Raw genomic sequence first — 19,097 nt, 5'->3', positions numbered from 1 at the left:
TTTGCGCCATCTTATACAGGAGCAGCAAACAGCGTTGCAGATGAGATGAGTATTAACTACTAATGTGCTGGCCAGATTTACTGTGATTTAGTAAAGGTGTTGGTAAACAGAGGCTTGTGCCTTGCTGAAAGGTAGCTGCTAGTGGATTTTATCTCCCTTCAACAGATGGCCAGAAAAGCTCGAAAGCTGAGTAGGTAAATAAATTAGTTAAACCAATGTGAAGTGAAGTAAAAATTAGAAAATAAATGGAAAACTTAGTTTAGAATTATTACTCACTGGCAAACAGCGGGCAGAGCAGCAGTGACAGAAGAGCCAATGACCGTGAAGTCGTTCACCTCCAGTGAACTGAAGGGAATAAATATGCGAGGCACAGTGGGCCTGACAAGAGTAGTAGTTTTCAGTTCAGTTTCGGTACTGAAGACCGTCATGCAGGAAGAGACTACATCATACACAGAAGCACCAAGTCCGCCGCTGTGATGGAATAGCAAGCTGCAGCCTTGCCGCCAGAGGACAGTAGTTAAAAGGTATTTGAAGGCTGATTTTTACATACCCGGGTGACTTGTGAGGACGGGAAGGAGACGACCCCACATCAGCAGTCACCTGTGAGCTGGGATGAAGATCGGACAGCCGAAGACTGGCAAGCTGGAGTCCGTTGTTAGTCCGGAACACTGGCCTTCCCCCACCGCGCCGCTCTACTGGCTGACACACAACACTGACACACGCGGCCGCATAGAGAAGAGAAACATTGGGACGCCACATCCAAGGTATCACCATCCGATTCACGACTTCATTCTCAATAATTAAACGGGCCACAGCACGATGCGTCTCTCCAGTCAACTGGGCGAGACGGCGACAATAGATACACACCGCCACGTGTAATCAGACGCCACCGCTGCCGCAGCAGATGGCTTTGCAAACGACACAGCTGCCGCTCTCCGAGCCAGAACATCCAGTAAGGAAACAGTTGTAGAAAACTTTCAATAAAAGTTATCTTATGTAAAAATGCTGTTTCATTCTACCTCATACCCGAGCCAAGGAAGAACCCACCCTCCCCAGATGTTCTTAAGGGAGAAAAATTAATTTATTTAGTATTTTCACCCTGACATAATGCTTTAGAATCAAATGCCCTTTGCAGTAATGCTCATTCTGACAATTGACTAGAATCAAAAGAGAAAACCCATTTACATTTAGTATCAGAAGCGTTACAGAGGGGAAGCAGTGACACTACAAACCAGAACATTACCATGTTTTCAATGCACTGCATAACTTAGTCCACCAAGGACTGGAAGGCACAGCCAAGTTTGTCTCCAACAGTCCTGTGGCCTAAAGTACAAAAAGACTGTCACCTGTGGGCATATGCAGCGTAACAAGATTGGCATGCACGTTTTTGTGTTGATCGCTCACTTCCTAAAGTCAACAGCAAGATTTCTGTTTTATACGTGGACATTTTGGACCCACTACCATACTCTTCATGGGAACCATTGGATAGCAAAGTTTTCCGCAGGCTACTTCTACTGTGCAGCTGTCACCACCTCTGTGTGCAGTATAACCTGCCATTCCACCACCAACAGAATGGTAGTGATTACATCCATTGCTCAAAACTGCCCCTCTGCCCTTGGTCCTACTCAGATTGTGAACGATAGTGAAGGAAGACTTACAATGCTTCAGGTCTTATTGGTCTCTGCTGAGCAGCTGCAAGTTCCAGCAGATTTTATCCCACTATCTTCCTTGCAGCTAGCTGTCCCTGCGCTATGTACACAGGGTGTGCAGCAATTCTGTACCAGAATGGGGAACATCCAGCTTATAAACCCTGTCAGACATGGAAATGGAGGTTTTTGTGCAAGAAGATCTGCAGGAAAGTTCTCATGTGTGGCTTAGGGATGATGTGCTGCATCCAACACTTCTTTTGATGTGCTCTGAACTTACAGGGTAATATCAAGAGAAAGTCATAATTTTAAAATTGACAGATGAGAGGCAGTTTTAATAGTGGCTCACTACATACACCTATAAGGTTATACTTGTTCCTCAGACCACAACACTGCACTCCAGTGTTTGAAGCTGACACTTCCACAGATAGCTTAGCTCAAACCCTGGCACCAACGGAACCTTCAGAAAAGGAGCTGTCTATTATCTGCACTATTGTGAAAACTGGCAGACAAGTCAAGTGCCTGTTCCCCCATGCACTTGGGCACGTGGTGGTTATTATTAAAAAGATGGTGTGACTGATATCGTGGCATCATGGATTGACTTCAGTGGTACTGACCCCGAGTGAGCGAGCTTGTCTTTGCTTCACTCTGCATATGTTACACATAGTTTCTCTCTTCATGAGAGTATCTAGTTATTTATAATGAAATTTCTTACTGTGCTGAATTTCCTGTACTGTATTGTAGTTGAGACTGAACCAGCAAAACATAACATTTGTGTGGAAGAATTACTGTGTGTTTTGTGAGGTCAAGGAATTTGCTGCCTTCCTAGATGATAAAGGTAGTGTGATTGTAGTATCCAGTACTGAAGATGACCAGCACACATTCTTACTGCTACTCAATGATGAGACGTGACCCTGTTCAGAGAGAGGGAGCCTCTTTAAGGAGTCTGTTATGCCAGATGAGGTTGTTAAATTGATGCATGCCACCTAACTACCCAGGTTAGATGGCATACTCAAGATTAGTGAAGCCCGACACTGTCAGGAAGGAGACAGCAGTCCCAACGTAATTTATTAAATAAAACAAATTAACATAAAAAGCTTTTAATGCCTGTATTGCTAGTTTTGTTAAATAATTAAAGCATGAGGACTAGTTTCTGTTGCTTTCTACAGCCCTCTTCAGATCTGTAAACTACTTGAGGAAACGTAGCCTAAGAAAATTTTATACAATAAAGTAGGATGCAAAACAGTGTATAACAGCTCAATAAAATATGTTAGGAGAGGCAACTCCAATAGTAATAGTGAACATGTAACAAATCGACCTTGCTGTTACTGCTTTTAAAATGACTTGCCATTCAAATCATACTCCCCCCTCCCAAGGGGAGCTCATATCTCTTTTTTGAGTACATGCTTAGCCACCATGGGGCCACAGCCCATGCAGTGCTACTTTCACCCTGACATAATGCTTTAGAATCCCTCTGACAACCATGCCTCCATCCTTGCTACCTTCCCTGTTTTCCTTTCCCTGTTGCTTCATAACCTGGGTTGTGAGTAACTAAATCCACTTTCCCTTCTTCTCTTTCTTTCCCCTCTCTCCTCCCTGATGAAGGAACGTTTATTCTGAAAGCTAGGAACTTAAATTTTCGGTTGTTTTTTGTGTTTCTATCGGCTGTACTGAGCTGAGGTAAGTACTGGCCAGCCCCTCTATCTCTTTGTTTGTAATTGTTTCACATCTTTATATGAGATTTTCCATCACTTTCTGTGTCTTCTAAGTATGGCCTTTGGGGCCAATTGACTACACCTGCCCCTCTAGTAGTTGGGGGGTCCTCCTCCTCCTCCTCCTCCTCCTCCTCCTCCTCCTCCTCCTCCTCCTCGTGCTTCCCCCATAACCCCTTTGGGAGTATAGACTCATTTGCCAGGCTCATCAGTCCGCAACCCCCAACCTGAGAAGCAATAACCTCCTCCAGCACTTCTTATCAGAAAGGGATGCTCCCTGCACAGGACATTGCTGACCTGCAACCAAATGCCAGCCAGGGGCTGAACGAGCTACAGATTGCAGTTCATAGACTTCATGTTCCTCGTCTGTTCCAGAATATGGGGCAGGCAAGCCTTTGCAGAAGTCTAAATTTTCCAAAGACAAGTAATAGTCCTCCAAAAAAGAGGAAGATTCTGGTGGCCTCCTTGCTGCCAGACCCCACATGTACCCCCTCTGCATCCAAGGAAGTGTTCCTGGTGGCGCCCTGAACCCCTCATGCACCCTGATTTGGAACAAATGTGTGTTGATAATGTTCACAACCAGTAGCAGCAGGCCGCCCTGACACATGACCTGCCTCCTTGTTCCCTTCACGCCCCCGCAGGAAACTGATAGCATGATCCTCCAGTGGAACTGTAGCAGCTTTTTCAGCCACTTGGCTTAACTATGACATCTATTGTGCCTTCCCTCTGGTTTTTTTTCTTCGCCCTACTGGAAACTTGTGTCCCTGCAATGTGGACACCTACCGTCCATGGCTATTGGAGCTAGGAATCTCACTGACTATGAAAGAGCATTGGTTGGTGTTTGCACATACCTTTGTACTCTGTCTACAGCAAACAAATGTCACTTAATACATCCTAGGAGGCTGTGGCTGTTCACATGAAGACATCTCTGGGATTTACTATCTATAATGTCTATCTCCCTTCTGATGATGAAGTGTCCCAGAATGCATTGTCTGCACTGCTCCTCTGCTCCTACCACCCTTCCTAATACTGGGTGACTTCAGTGGCCACAACCCTTTGTGGTGTGGAACTATGACCACTGGCCATAGCAAAGCTGTCGAAAAATTGCTCACATAGCTCAATCTTTGCCTCTTTAATACTGGAGGTCCCACACACTTTGGTGTGGCATATATGTCTTTATTTGGCCATTGCTCTTTCCATTTGCAGCCGAGGTCTTCTCCCATCCATTCATTGGAGAGTCCGTGATGACGTTTGTGACAGTGATAACATTCTGATTGTTTTGGCCCTCCTTTGGTGGCCTTGCCTGGGCATCCACCCAGATGGACTCACTCTCCAAAGATGACTGGGATGCTTTCACCACTGTCATTACCCTTTACAACCCACCACATGTAGGTACTAATGTGGTTGTCCAGCCCACAACTGCAGCCATTCTTTCAGCAGCTGACACTTCCTTGGGATCCCCCTTTGAAAGACAATGCTGTGGTGGAAACCCCCCCTTCCCCCCCCCCCCCCTCCTCCAAAAATGGCCCTGGCCATTATTGATTGCAGACAGTCTCTCCAATGCCATAAGAGATATACATCAATGGAGCACCTCGTTGCCTTCATATGGCTACATACCCAGGTCCACCACCTCATAAAATAACTGAAAGGAGAATGCTGGGCACAGTATGTTTCTACCATTGGACCACGTACCCCTCCCCCTATCTTCACAGATTTGGGCAAAGATGCAATGCCCATATGGACACCAATACACTGAGGTACTTGGCATCTCTGTGACTAGTGATGTCTACACTGATTCAACTCTGTTGCCAAACATATTGTTCCCCAGAAGGTGCACAATTCTTTTATGAGTTAGTGTGTATGCCCACGGGCCCCCTATCTGTTGCAGCCCATTCTCCCTTCTTGGGCTGCATTTCCTTCCCCGTGCCCCTCCCTTCCCATCTTCTCTCCTTCCACGCAGTCTGTCTTCCTCTTTCAGTGTTTATACTTATGTCAACCTGGCTGTCCACCTGGTTTCCTGTTTTTCTTAGGGTTTTGTTCCTCTTGCCTTTTGTCTTTCATCCTTCTTATTGCTGTTTTTGATTCCCCTTTGGGGTAGGACCTCCACTTCTAAATTTTCTGTCTGTAGTGTGAGCCATTTGAGGAAGAACTACCTCCATAGCATCTACCCCCTTTCTTGCCCTCTTCCTTCCACACCTTAGCACCCTTCCGCCCCACTAGGTCACAAGCACATGTAGCCAGTCTATGTGGTGAGGCTGTTATGTACCCACTTGGTTGAGCCCTTGACAACACAGGTTTCATACTTCTGAGTCCAGAACTATTGTCTTCCCCTGTATACCTAGGAGTGGTTGCTTGTCACTGCAGGGCATCGAAACTCTCGGCAAAGGCTGCTGTACCAGATGGCCCTTGCTGTGGCTGTGTGGTGCTCCTTGGGAGAGTTCCTGATCAGGGTGGATGATATCAGAATGGATGCTTTGCATATGGAATGTATCAAGCTCCAAAAATCTGACTTCAAGTGGTAACAGATTATTGAATGCTTCTTCTTATGATCCTGAAGCCTTCGCTTCCCTCCCCTCCCCTTCCCTTCCCTTCCCTGGCTACACTCTGGGACTGGGGCCAGGACTGCCTGCTTGGGGTGAAACACTTTCCCCACTACCTGCTCTGTATTAGGTCAGATGGGGACACATTCATGACAAAGCCTTTATTTTTTTTGTGGAAAACATGAAAGGCAAGTTTGGCAAAATGGAATCCCGCAATAATATGCAGTCAGGTTCCCTATTGATCAAAACTACTTCTGCCATCAATCTGCACCGCTTTGTGCTTGTGATCATCTTAGAGACATTGTGGTGTCCATTACACTTCACTAGCCTCTGAATATGGTCCAGGAAGTTATTTTTCATAGGGACCTCATATTTTATCACATCAATACCAGCACCTTCATTTTGGCTTCTGAGGAAGATACACTCCCAGAGATGGTCAAGGTTATGTGTTACTGGTGTCATGTGAAGCCATACATCCCACTCCCCTTGTGATGCTTTTCGTGCCTGTGTGCTGGGCACGTGTCTTCTAGAAGATACAAGAGTCCCTGTATCATTTGTCTTATACTGAGGCTTGTCAGAAATTTGACTGACTTCTTGTTGTGTCGATGGCTTCTACTTTTGCCATTTTTACATCTTTTCCCCCACCTACCCCTTCCTTACCACAGTCATGTCCCCCTCTCCTTTCCCACTCCCCTATGGTTCCCACGTCCTCCCCTCCAGGTGCCGCTCACCCTCCCCAGTGGGATACACAGTCTGTGCGTCTCAAAGTCGCCCACTTTCTTTTGGTTCTGGATCTTGCAGATGCCTGCTCTTCCTCTGTGCCCTCCCTTCCTCAACCTATGAAAGGAAGAATAAGAAACGTAAGTATCTGGACAAGGACCCCCGCCCCCTCCATCCCCCTGGTGCCCCCACAGATGTGCTGTCTCCCTCTGTGCCCCCACAGATGTGCTGTCTCCCTCTTCACAACCTGAGTCTGACATTGTATCCATCCATGTTGGTGACAGATAGTGACCTGGCGCCATGACTGGCTCGAGCACTTTTGCCTTCCATCTGGATATCCACTCTGTGCTTATTCACTGGAAATGTAATTTGGATATCCACTCTATGCTTATTCACTGGAACTGTAATGGGCACTATCGTCACCTCCCAGAGTCGCAATCTCGTATTTTCTTTTACTCAGCAGCTTGTGTCATTCTTGAGAAATTTAATTTTACTGATGATGATGATCACTTACTGACCCTTCACGGGTTTTGGGCTTTGTTGGTACTGGGTCAGTCCTTTGAGGGTTTCCAGTGGTGTCTGTGCTTTGGTCTGTATGGATATTGTTTGTACATGGATCCTTCTCCGTACCTCATTGGAAGCAGTTACCATCTGGGTCCACTTGGACTCTGTGGTCATGGTTTGCAGTCTCTTATCTCCCTCCTGACAGACCACCTACATCTGCTGGCCTAACTGCCTTCCTTCGGCAACTCCCCCTTCCCTTCCCTTCCTCCTCCTTGGAGAATTAAATGCCCATCACCCTTTGTGGAGCAGCACTTTTTCACCTAATCGGGGGCTCCTCATTGACCATTTTCTAACGGACGATGACCTGTGCCATCTTAATGGTGGTTCCCATAATCATTTTAGTTCCACACATGGCACTTTCTCTGTCATTGATGTTTTGATGTCTTCCCGTCCCCTTCTTCCTTCCATACACTGGTTGCCAAACAATAACATCTGTGATAATGATCATTTTCCATTGATTCTCTTGTTCCCTTCTAGCATCCTGAAGCCCAGGTTACCCCATAGGCTTTCCATCATGCTGATTGGCCTCTATACCTCCCAGATCATTTTTCCACCCTGGTTATCACGTTGCATTGATGAAGTCATCCGTGAATTATCCAATAAGATAATCTACACTGGTGGTTTTGACGTGCCCCACTTTACAGGCCTCGTTCACCATCAACCAGTTCCTTGGTGAAGTATGGTCATTGTCAGTGCTATCTGTGGTATGTGTTGCACCTTGCAATATCTTAAGTGGCACCCATCCTCCTGTTGTCTTATTACCTTTAAACATCTTCCCACCAAACCCCATTACTTAATTAAATAGAACAAACAGGTGCATTGGGAGCACTTTGTCTCATCTCTAGGCTCTTATGTCCATTCATCATGCATGTGGGCTACACTCCCCACCCTGTAGGGTTGTCAGTGGCAGCTTCCATTCCAGGTCTTGCCCTTCCAGGTGACCTTGTACAGATCAATCAGTTCTCGTGGAATACCTTGCGACCCATTTTGCGATGGCATCATCATCAGCCTTCTATCCAGCTGCCTTCCTCCTCTGGAAACAGCAGGCTCATGCTCCCCCCTTATATTTTACCCCTTGTCAGCCAAAATCCTGCAGTGGACCTTTTACTGAATGAGAGCTTCCTCTGGCCCTCTCTTCTTCCCACAATTCAGCTCCTGTCCCTGATTCCATCCATAACTAATTGCTTCAACATCTCAATGCTCCACAATGACAATATCTTCTCCAGGTGTTTAACCATGTCTGGCCCCAAGGCATTTTCCTCTCTCAGTGGAGGACCAGTATTGTGGTTCCTGTCCTTAAGTCTGCCAAGTATTTGTCATCCTTTGATAGTTAATGGTCAGTCAGCTTGACCAGTGTCCCCTGCAAGTTACTAGAATAGTTGGTGGCTTGTTGGCTCAGTTGGGTCCTCGAATCTTGGCTCCTTTTATCTGCTTACCAGTGCAGCGTTCAGGTGAGACAGTCTCCAATCAATCAACTGCTTCCATTGGAAACTGCAGTTTGGAAGGCCTTTTCTCAGTGCCATGGTCTTGTCACGGTTTTCTTTGACCTTCATAAGGCCTACAAAACAGCTTGGCACTGTGACATGCTCCTTACACTCAGAGTGTGGTCTTCGGGACCCCCTACTGATTTTCATTCATGAGTTTCTGTCATATCAGTCATTCAGAGTGTGGTTTGGTCCTGTTCTTAGCTTTCCATGGACCCAGGAGTATGGCATTCCACAGGGCTCTATATTAAACACCCTTTTTCTTGTCACCGTTAATGGACTTGTAACCACTGTTGGACCATTCGTCACACCTGCTTTGTATGTGGATGATTTCTGTATTTGGACTACCTCCTACTCGGTGCCCATTGCAGAATGACAGTTCTAGGGTGCCATCTGATCCGCTTCTATATGGAAAGTCTCACATAGTTTTCAGTTCTCTCCCCTTAAGTCAGCGTGGTGAATTTCTGTCGCTGTACTACAGTCCATCCTGATCCGGAGCTCTATCTCAGTGCCCAACACCTAACCAAGGCCCCCAGTCCCATTTCTTGGGTCTTCTTGTTTGCTAACAAGCTTACTTGGCTGCCCCATAGCTATCATCTGAAGGTTGGCTGTTTTCAGAAAGTCAGTGTTCTCCGCTTCCTTGCCCACACCTCTTTTATCATGGATCATTTGAACATTCTCTGTTTTTACCGGACATTAGTTCTGTCTCATCTGGACTATGGTTGTCAAGTTTATGGGTTAGCTGCCCCTTCCACACTGCTCCTCTTGGACCCGGTTCACCACTTTGGTATCTGCTTAGCCATCGTTGCCTTTCACACTAGATCTGTCTTCTGATTGACACTTGGGTACCTCCCCTTTCAGTTTGGCAGTCCCAGCTTCTGGTTTTTATCCAACTGTCTCCTGCTCACCCTTCCTATTCTATTCTTTTCACAGCTTCAGGCCATCACTCGTCTACTGCCCACCCCCAGGTGGGTCTACTAGATGGGTTCTGCCTTGCTGCTCTCTACCGTGACTTCCATCTCCCCTCCTTGTTCTCTTCCAAACGTTCTCTCTTAACCAACCCCCATAGGTTAATTCCTCTGCCCCGGATTTGGATGGATCTCTTCTGGGATCCAAAAGGCTCCATCACTCCAATTGTGTTCTGTTGTTTGTTCTGAATACTCTTATGGGAGTTTCAGGGCGCCATTGTTTTTTACACTGATGGCTCTAAATCCACCTGTCATATGGGATATACCTCAATGCCTTCTGCAGGCACAGGACACCATCACTTGTGTCCCATGTGTGGGCTGTTTCCTATGGAACTGTTAGCCACCGATCAGACCCTCTGCTGTATTAAACAGTCCTTCCTCCCAAGAGTTTTGTTATGTACAGACCCAACGAGTGGTCTTCAGGCTATGCCACCCCTTCATCTCTGCCCTCCACGACCTAGTCACTAGTATTGGCCGTGCTGCTTGTTCAATCAGTTTCCTTTGGGCTCCTGGTCGTGTTTGTATCCCAGGTAATGAATTTCTGTCTGGCTGGGGGGAGGGGAGGAGGCAGGATGGTCATCTACCTGCCGTTCTCCACTTGTGTCCCCTCCCAGGCACATTTGCTGCTTCACATCAAATTCGTTTTTGCTGAGTCGTGGACAGACAGGTGGGAGACTATCCCCCTGTCTAATAAACTTTCCACAATCAAGGAGACACCCACCACATGGTGTTCTTTCCTCTGCCTCTTCCAGTCATCCTCTGTCAGCTTTGTATTGGCCATGATATGTTGAACTAAAGTTTTTTACTGTGCAATGAGCTGTTCCCACTTTGTAATTGTGGGGCTCCCCTGATAGTGATACACATTTTGCTGGATTTCCTTGACTTTTGACCTTTCACACTAACTAGGGCCTCCCACCTTCCTTGTCTTAGATGTTAGCGGACGACCCTCACATGGTTACTTCTATCCTCAGTGCTCTTCATGAAAGTGGTTTGTACTCTCAGGTGTAAGTTATTGAATTTCCCTCTGGAATGTGAATCCCTCAGTTAGTATAGGCATTGGTTATAGAGGCCTTGACCTTACTCCATATTGACCAGGTTTTTTCCACCATTTCCCTACATTTTTACTGGTCTGTTGTGCTGTTTTGTTTCACATTTTCTTGCGTCTTCTTCCCCTAGTGTTGCCTCAGTTGTATCATGATAATTGTATGGTGTGGGTGATGGTTCGGGTTGGTGGTGGTGCTGGTGCCCCATCATGTGTAGCATTTCTGGGGCACCCCTGCTCTCCTCCTTTCCATCTACTCCCATTCTGTTCCTTCCTCTTCTTGCTGCCCTGACATTCCTTTTCCTTCTTTGTTTGCATGTTGTCCCTTCCCCTTGACTGGACTTCGCTGTTTGTGTTGTTCTTTCCTTGATTTCTGCCATCCTAGATCAAGGGCTGATGACCTCACTGTTTGGTCCCCTCCCCCAAATCAACCAACCAAACATTTTTCTTTTTTGCCCCAATACAGCTCCAGGGCCAGACCATATCCACAGCTCAGTGCTCAAAAACGTTATCAGTGGATTGACAATATCACATACTTGTCATGTTCAATTGTTTCTGGAATGGGGTAGATTACCATCTCAATGGTGAGAAACTGTGATATCCCAGTACTAAACTACATGAACACCCCCTTGGGATGGACAGTTATGTCCCAACTGGTCTCACTAACATTCTCTCCAAGTTTCTTGAATGTATGGTGAGCCGATAACTGTGTTGGTACCTTGTATCTTAATGTCTTTTTGACCTTTCTGTTGCTGACAATTTGGTCTGCCTGGAGTCTGCTATTCGTTCAGCTTTTGCCCAGTGTCAACATTTTATCGCTGGCTTTTTCAACTTGCGTACAGTTTGTCACCCACAAGGCTTCACTGCATTCTCATTTACTCACCATGAGTGGGATCTCTGTGGCCAAATCCCAATTTTTGTCCACAACTTCTTGTCTAGCTGTACTTTCTGGGTTCAAATTGGTGCTTCTCGCAGTACTTCCCATCTACATGGCAAAGGGGTCCCACACGGCTCTGTAGTGAGTATGCCCATTTATCTAGTGTCTAGCTTCACCTATGCCATCTACTGTGTTACCCTCCCTGACAACTTTTGAATTTACTGTTGCTCCTCAACTGTAAGTATTGCTGAAAACTGACTGTAAGGTCCCTTGGGAAAGACACAGCTGTGGGCTCTCAACCATGTCTTCCAGTTTCCTGGTGCCAAGATGTGGGTCATGCACTTCTATCACCATCATACTGTACATCCCCTAGCAGATCAAACTCTTGAAGACCAAATTCTCAGTGCGGTGGGGTCTTATAGTTTTTTGGGATTGGTTGTTGATGCCCAGTTGACGTGGCTTCCTTATCTTTGCCAACTTCAGTGAGTGTGCTGGCCATGCCTTAATACTCTTTAATGTCTCTACATTTTTGTGGCTCTACAAAGCTCTGACTGGTAGCCTGGTGTATGGCTTAGCATCACTTTCAGCATTGCAAACACTGGACTCCATACACCATTGTGGGATCTGACTTGTGACAGGTGCCTTTCAGACCAGCCCTGTGAACAGCCTACTCGTGGATTCTGGCATTCCTCCCCAATTGATCAGGTGCCAACAACTGCTGCTCAGCTATGCAATACACATTTGTTGCACCTGTGAGCATCCAAACTACTGTGTCGTTTTTCCTGGTATGGAGATCTACCTACTCGTGGATTCTGGCATTCCTCCCCAACTGATCAGGTGCCAACAACTGCTGCTCAGCTATGCAATACACATTTGTTGCACCTGTGAGCATCCAAACTACTGTGTTGTTTTTCCTGGTATGGAGATCTACCTTTCACAACAGAGACACGGTCTGGAGTGGAGTCATGATCGCAGTTCACATGTAGAGTCTGTACTCTGAGCTCCACCTTCTCATATTGTTGCCTCTTGTCAGGGAGAAATCACGAGCACCCCCATGGTGTTCATCCTGTCTCGGATCTGCCTCAACATCTTCTTTGAACTGAAATACTCAATAGACCTTATGGCTTTTCACCGCCTGTTCTTGGAAATTTTAAAACATTTCTGGATTCGGGCATGATATACACTGATATCTTTACAGTTGATGAACGAACCAGTTTTGCTTACACTCATGCAACATGCATTGAACTATGCTTCCTGGTGAATGGATGCAATGTATTCACTCCAGAATTAATGGCCATTGCTCGAAATGTCAGCCACCTTCACTCTTGGACTGTTGAGTTATTCTTAATTGTCAGTGATTCCTTAAGTAATCTACATATATTCTCTGCTAGCCACCAAGCAGTGCGTGGCAGAGGGCACTATTCACACACCAAAGTCATATTCCCCTCCCCCTCTGTTCCACTCGCAGATCGCACAAGGGAAAAAATGACTGAACGCCTCATTACAAGCACTAATTTCCCTTATCTTTGAATGGTGATCATTGCACGATATGAAAGTTGGTGGTAATAATATATGCTCTCCATCCTCGGTGAAGATTGGATTTTGGAATTTAGTGAGCAGCCCCTTCCATTTAGCACATCACATATCTGCAAGTGTGTCACACTTCAAACTTTCTATGAGATATGTAACGCTTTCGAGATGGCTAACTTTACCAGTCTAGAATCTTGCTGCTCTTCTTTGGATCTTCAATCTGAACCATCTGGTAAGGGTCCCATACAGACGAACGATATTCTAAGACTGGACGAACTAAAGTATTGTAAGCAATTTCCTTTGTTGAAGGACTACATTGCTTCAGGACTCTACCTATAAACCGCAATCAAGAGTTCGCCTCACCCATTACTTGTGTAATCTGATCATTCCATTTGAGATCATTTCAAATAGTCACACCCAGATACTTGACGGATGTTACCGCTTCCAAAGACTGGGCATTTATTTTGTACTCGTACATTAATGGGGATTTTTGCTTTGTTATACACAGCAGGTTCCACTTACTAATATTGAGAGATAACTGCCAGTCATTATACCACGCATTTATTTTCTGCAAATCCTCATTGATTTGTTTACAACTTTCATGGGGTACTACTTTCCTCTAGACTACAGCATCATAGGCAAACAGTCTAATGCCACTGTCAGTACCATCAACCAGATTGTTTATGTAAATTGTAAAAAGCAGCAGACCTATTACGCTGCCCTGAGGCACACCTGATGTTAAGCTTGTTTCTGTTGACGTTTCCCCATTCAGGACGACATACTGCTCTCTGCCTGTTAAAAAACTTTCTATTCAACCATGTATGTCATCAGATAGACCTTAAGAACACACTTTTTGGAGCAAGCAACAGTGCAGAACTGAGTTGAACGCCTTTCAAAAGTCGAGGAATATGACATCAACTAGGAAGCCGGTATCTAGAGCCTGTTGTATATTACGCACAAGGAGGGCCAACTGTGTCTCACATGACCACTGTTTCCTAAAGCTATGCTGGTTTCTGCAGATGAGCTTCTCAGAGTCTAGAAAGGTCATTATATCTGAACACAAAATATGTTCCATAATTCTACAACAAATTGATGTCAGTGAAATTGGCCGGTAATTATGTGCATCCGATTTTCTACCATTTTTATAGAGTGCTATGAGCTGGGCATTCTTCCAGTCCCATGGAACTTTCCGCTCTTCCAATGATCTCTGGTAGATGATGGATAAGAATGGTGCTATATTTGTAGCATAGTCAACATAAAATCTTATGGGGATACTGTCTGGGGCAGATGCCTTCCTGGCATCTATGGATATTAACTGTTTTACAATCCCAAATACACTAAACACTATGTCAGCCATCCTTGCATTTGTTAAATAATTGAAAGGGGGAATGATGCTGCAGTCCTCTACCATAAACGAGTTTTTGAAAGCTAGGTTTAGAATTTCGACCTTCTGTTTATCACCATCCGTTCATTACCCACACTGTCAGCAAGAGAATATATTGAATTATTTGTAGCGTTCATAGACTTTATGTATGACCAAAATTTTTTGGGCTTATTTTTAAAATCTGCAGATAAAATATTGCTTTCAAATTTGTTAAAAGAATCTCTCATTGACCTTTTGAGTCACATAGTTTCTGTTTGTCAGCAGGGCAGTGACTACGTTTAAAATAACTGCAAAATTCTTTGCTTTCTCAGCAACTTCCTAATATGTTTGTTGAACCAAGATGAATCCTTTCCCTCCGCTATATTTTTGCTTGGCACATGTTTCTGTAGCACGTGGTGGACAGTACCTTTAAATTCCGATCAAAGATGCTCAATATCTTTGTGTCCTGTGGTGAATGCTTGGAGCTGACAATGAAGATACTCATTAATGACACTTTTATTTGCTTTCCCAACCAAGAAAACTACACTGTTTCTTTGATTTTTTTTTGCAGCTTCCACTGACATAGAAGCCACAATGACATTATGGTCACTAATACTTTCTTCTAGATTAACTTCCTCAAAAAGATCAGGTCTGTTTGTTGCCAAGATATCTAGTATGTTCCCATCTTGAGTTGGTTTTCTAACCAATTGCTCAAGGTTGTATGTTAAGAGCCCTCCTAGAATAACTTCACACACGTCTTTGCTTGTGCCCCCTGTGATTATTATGTAATTTTCCCAGTCTATGGACACCAGATTAGTGTCTCCACCTATAACTAATGGATAATTTGGATATTTATTTCCTGTGTTCTCAAGACTTTCCCTGAAACATTCTCTGACATTTGTTGCGGATGCTGTTGGTCTAGAAAAACATCTTAATACAATGGTCACTCCTTGTCTGATTGACAGCTTTATCCAGAGTATTTTACAGTCCGACACAGTATCGATCAAACTTTAGGCTGTCAAGCAGTGTTACCCTTGACCCCCATTGTTTGTGACTAACCAGAATCTCCTGTACAAACTTCACAGTGCTGAACAGGTGGTGATATTCATATGGACCTCTGGTCACATTGGGATCCCAGGGAATAAACATGCTGATTGACTAGCCAAGTTGACTAACAGGACGATGACTTTGGAGATGGGGGTACCAGAACTGGACCTGAGCTGACTCTATGCTGACAGTATTTAGAGACTTGGAGTGCTGGTGGTATGACCTGGTTTCTCTCAATAAACTGCAAACCATAAAGGAGACCACGACCATGATGCAATCTTCCCTTTGTGCTTCTTATAGGGAATCTGTTGGCTTCGCATTGGCCGCACTTGGATGACCCACAACCATATCCATTGATGTGAGGATCCGCCCCACTGTCAGTCTGGTACCCATCTCACAGTGGCCCATATTCTACTGGACTGCCTTAATTTCGTCACCTTATGGGGAAACCTTAAAGTTGCTGACATGCTCCCCCTGATGCTAGCAGACAACATCAAAGCAGCTGATTTGGTTTTATGTTTTACCTATGAAAATGGATTTTACTTCTCTCTGTGACATAGGGAACATTAGCCTTGTCTGCCACATGAGGCGTTGGAGGAGTGCCCCATCACCTGCTCTGACTCAAGGGGCCATTGGCTGCCCTCATTTGGTGGTCTGGTCTGGCCTGGCCTGGCTGCTGCCCTTCCCACAATTTTAATTCTTCTTATTCTTTTTTCTTGTGTCTAACAGAGGATGTGAAAGCACAGGTTGGATCCAGAGAATGTGTCTCCAGTTGCATAATGTGTCCCATGGCCTCTAACTGCCTTCTGGGTGGGGCAACTCTTCCACTTTCAACCTTTTGCCCCTCTCTCACTTCTACTTGTTTCTGTCTCTTGGTTTTCCTCATTTTCAGGTACAGTCGAGTCCTCTGAGATTTATCTTTTGTGTCCTACCTCTCTGGAGACTGTTCCTACCTTGACATGAAAATAATTAAGGGACTGATGACCATGTGGTATTGTCTCTTTAATACCATCAATACATCCATCCACTGTTGAAATCATACAACAAGAGTTGAATATGCATTAAAAAACGTCATCATTAGCTTGAGGCATGTAATAATATGCATTTGTATTATGAGCCAACAAGACTATGACAGTATGTAATTAAAAGATTCATTGTGAGCGAGCCAGTTTGTACACCTGATGAAAAAATTTAAGACCAAAATTGTTAAAAAGCATATACCTAAACCCGAGTAATTTTAAAATAATGAAAATAACAGGAGAATGAAGTTAAAATTACAGAAGGAGGGAAGGTGTGTTATATAGTTAACTGGCAATGTGCCATATGTAAAAGACAAATCCTACATAAGTATCAAATGATAAAAAAACATCAAGTTAAAGCGTAGTGCTAGTAATATCAACGCGATACCATAAGCAGGGAATATGCAGGTAATAAAGAAGGGAAAATGCCAGTTGCTCAAAAATGTGGTGCAAGAATAATATGTGGTGCTCACCCACAATCATCTTGGAGACATCTGTTTAAGGAGTGTGGCACTTTCACCCCTGCTTCACAGTATATTTGAGGTGCTCTAGGCTAGATAATGGTAAGCCACAAAATGAGCAAAATGGACATTTTTACATTTTTTTTGTATTTGCTAGAGATGTCAAGCCACTGGTGGAGTAGTATTTGAATAAATCAAGAGATGGCAGCACACACTTTGTTGTTTTGTATTGCCCCAAGACACAGCACACCATATTTTTGCTTTAGTATGGTAACTCACAGCCAAGATGGTGACTTGCAAAGGAAACAGTGTGACTTGTTTGGATCAGGAAATACATTGTGGAACTGATAGTGGAGCACCTGATTTTGAGAGTGAATCTTCATGGTCTGACAATGTTGCAGATGTGGATTATCAGCCAGATACATGTGATATCTCATCAACATCAGAAGTAAGCATCACAAACTGTAATTATGTGGTCTGCCATATTATATCATGAGGCAAAGCGGGTTATCATGACAGTAGCACCATGAACTGTGGGACACTTTCTAAGATACTTACATGGAGGCCATTAAACATAAATGATTGTCATACTTGCGATGGGTATCACTAGGTGCCTGCTATAGGGTTTGTTGTGGCTTGTCATTATAAAACTGTTAAATTACTGTATTGTTGTAGGGGTTATTGTAGGTTGCCACTATACAGCTGTTAAATTTCAGCATTGTTCAGTGTAGATACATAGGATCATACTATTAGCAACTTTTGCATTCTTTTTGTCTTCTGTAAGAAGGGAGACTTCACACCTGTAGTTAGAGAGGTGCCCATCTCCCCTGCTAAGGATGGAAGGTGTTGATGGAGACAGTGGACACCAGAGTCACGTAAAAGCACTAAAGATAAAACCAGTGTAATCTAGTATATACTAAAACATAGCTATTAAACAGAATCAAAGAATATTAGAAAAATGATATAATTTTACTTAGATAATACCAATTATTATTATTGATGAATATAATAGAGGGAAACATTCCATGTGGGAAAAATATATCTAAAAACAAAGTTGATGTGACTTACCAAACAAAAGTGCTGGCAGGTCGATAGATACACAAACATACACACAAAATTCAAGCTTTCGCAACCAATGGTTGCTTATTCAGGAAAGAGGGAAGGAGAGGGAAAGACGAAAGGATGTGGGTTTTAAGGGAGAGGGTACGGAGTCATTCCAATCCCGGGAGCGGAAAGACTTACCTTAAGGAGAAAAAAGGACAGGTATACACTCGCGCACACACACACATATCCATCCGCACATACACAGACACAAGCAGACATTTGTGTATCTATTGACCTGCCAGCGCTTTTGTTTGGTAAGTCACATCAACTTTGTTTTTAGATATAATTATTATTATTATTGTTATTTTGGAGATCCAGAAGAGAATAATATTATTGTAAATAACGCATTTTTTTTTTATAAACAAGTTGCAACACCAACACCATTTTTATTTTTAAGCATCAAGAGTATACGAGTGATCCAACCAAAAGAAAAGTAGCTGCTAGAGAAATGGAACCTCCATGTGATTGCCGTTGGAAATGCATGACAAAGATAGAAGCAGCTTCCATGATATTCCATGGCTTCTGGGATGTAGGGAATTTTGATGCACAAAACAACTATTGTACATCTTTTCATGTGTCTCAACGGCACCTCCAAAATGCTCATACCTGAGAAAAAGGAAAAAGGAGCAGCCTTTTCGAAAGATCATTGGTACGTACCCTATTAAGATTCAAGATGAAGTCATCAGTGTCTGTAAGAAGGCATAGCTCTCTGTTCATGGACTACACCAGAGATATCCTGCTGAAGTGACAGAAGATGATCTCAAGCATATATGAAGCTAACCCACTTACTTAAGTCACTACAGCAAGCACAAGAATCACAGAAAGGTTTATTTTGACTGTGAAATGACAATCAGTTCTCTATAATGGGACCATTATCTACCCTGCTGTGAGGAAAAGAAAATTTCCATTGTTACAGAAGATAAGTACAGATAGTTTCTCTTCTCAGAATACAACATACGCTCCAAGATGCTACTTTTTGACACTTGTAAAGTATGTGATGAGCTTGATATTGAGATTAAA

This window comes from Schistocerca gregaria, chromosome 3, assembly GCF_023897955.1.
Source record: "Schistocerca gregaria isolate iqSchGreg1 chromosome 3, iqSchGreg1.2, whole genome shotgun sequence".
Lineage (NCBI taxonomy): Eukaryota > Metazoa > Arthropoda > Insecta > Orthoptera > Acrididae > Schistocerca > Schistocerca gregaria.
This window is presented reverse-complemented; position numbering follows the sequence as displayed.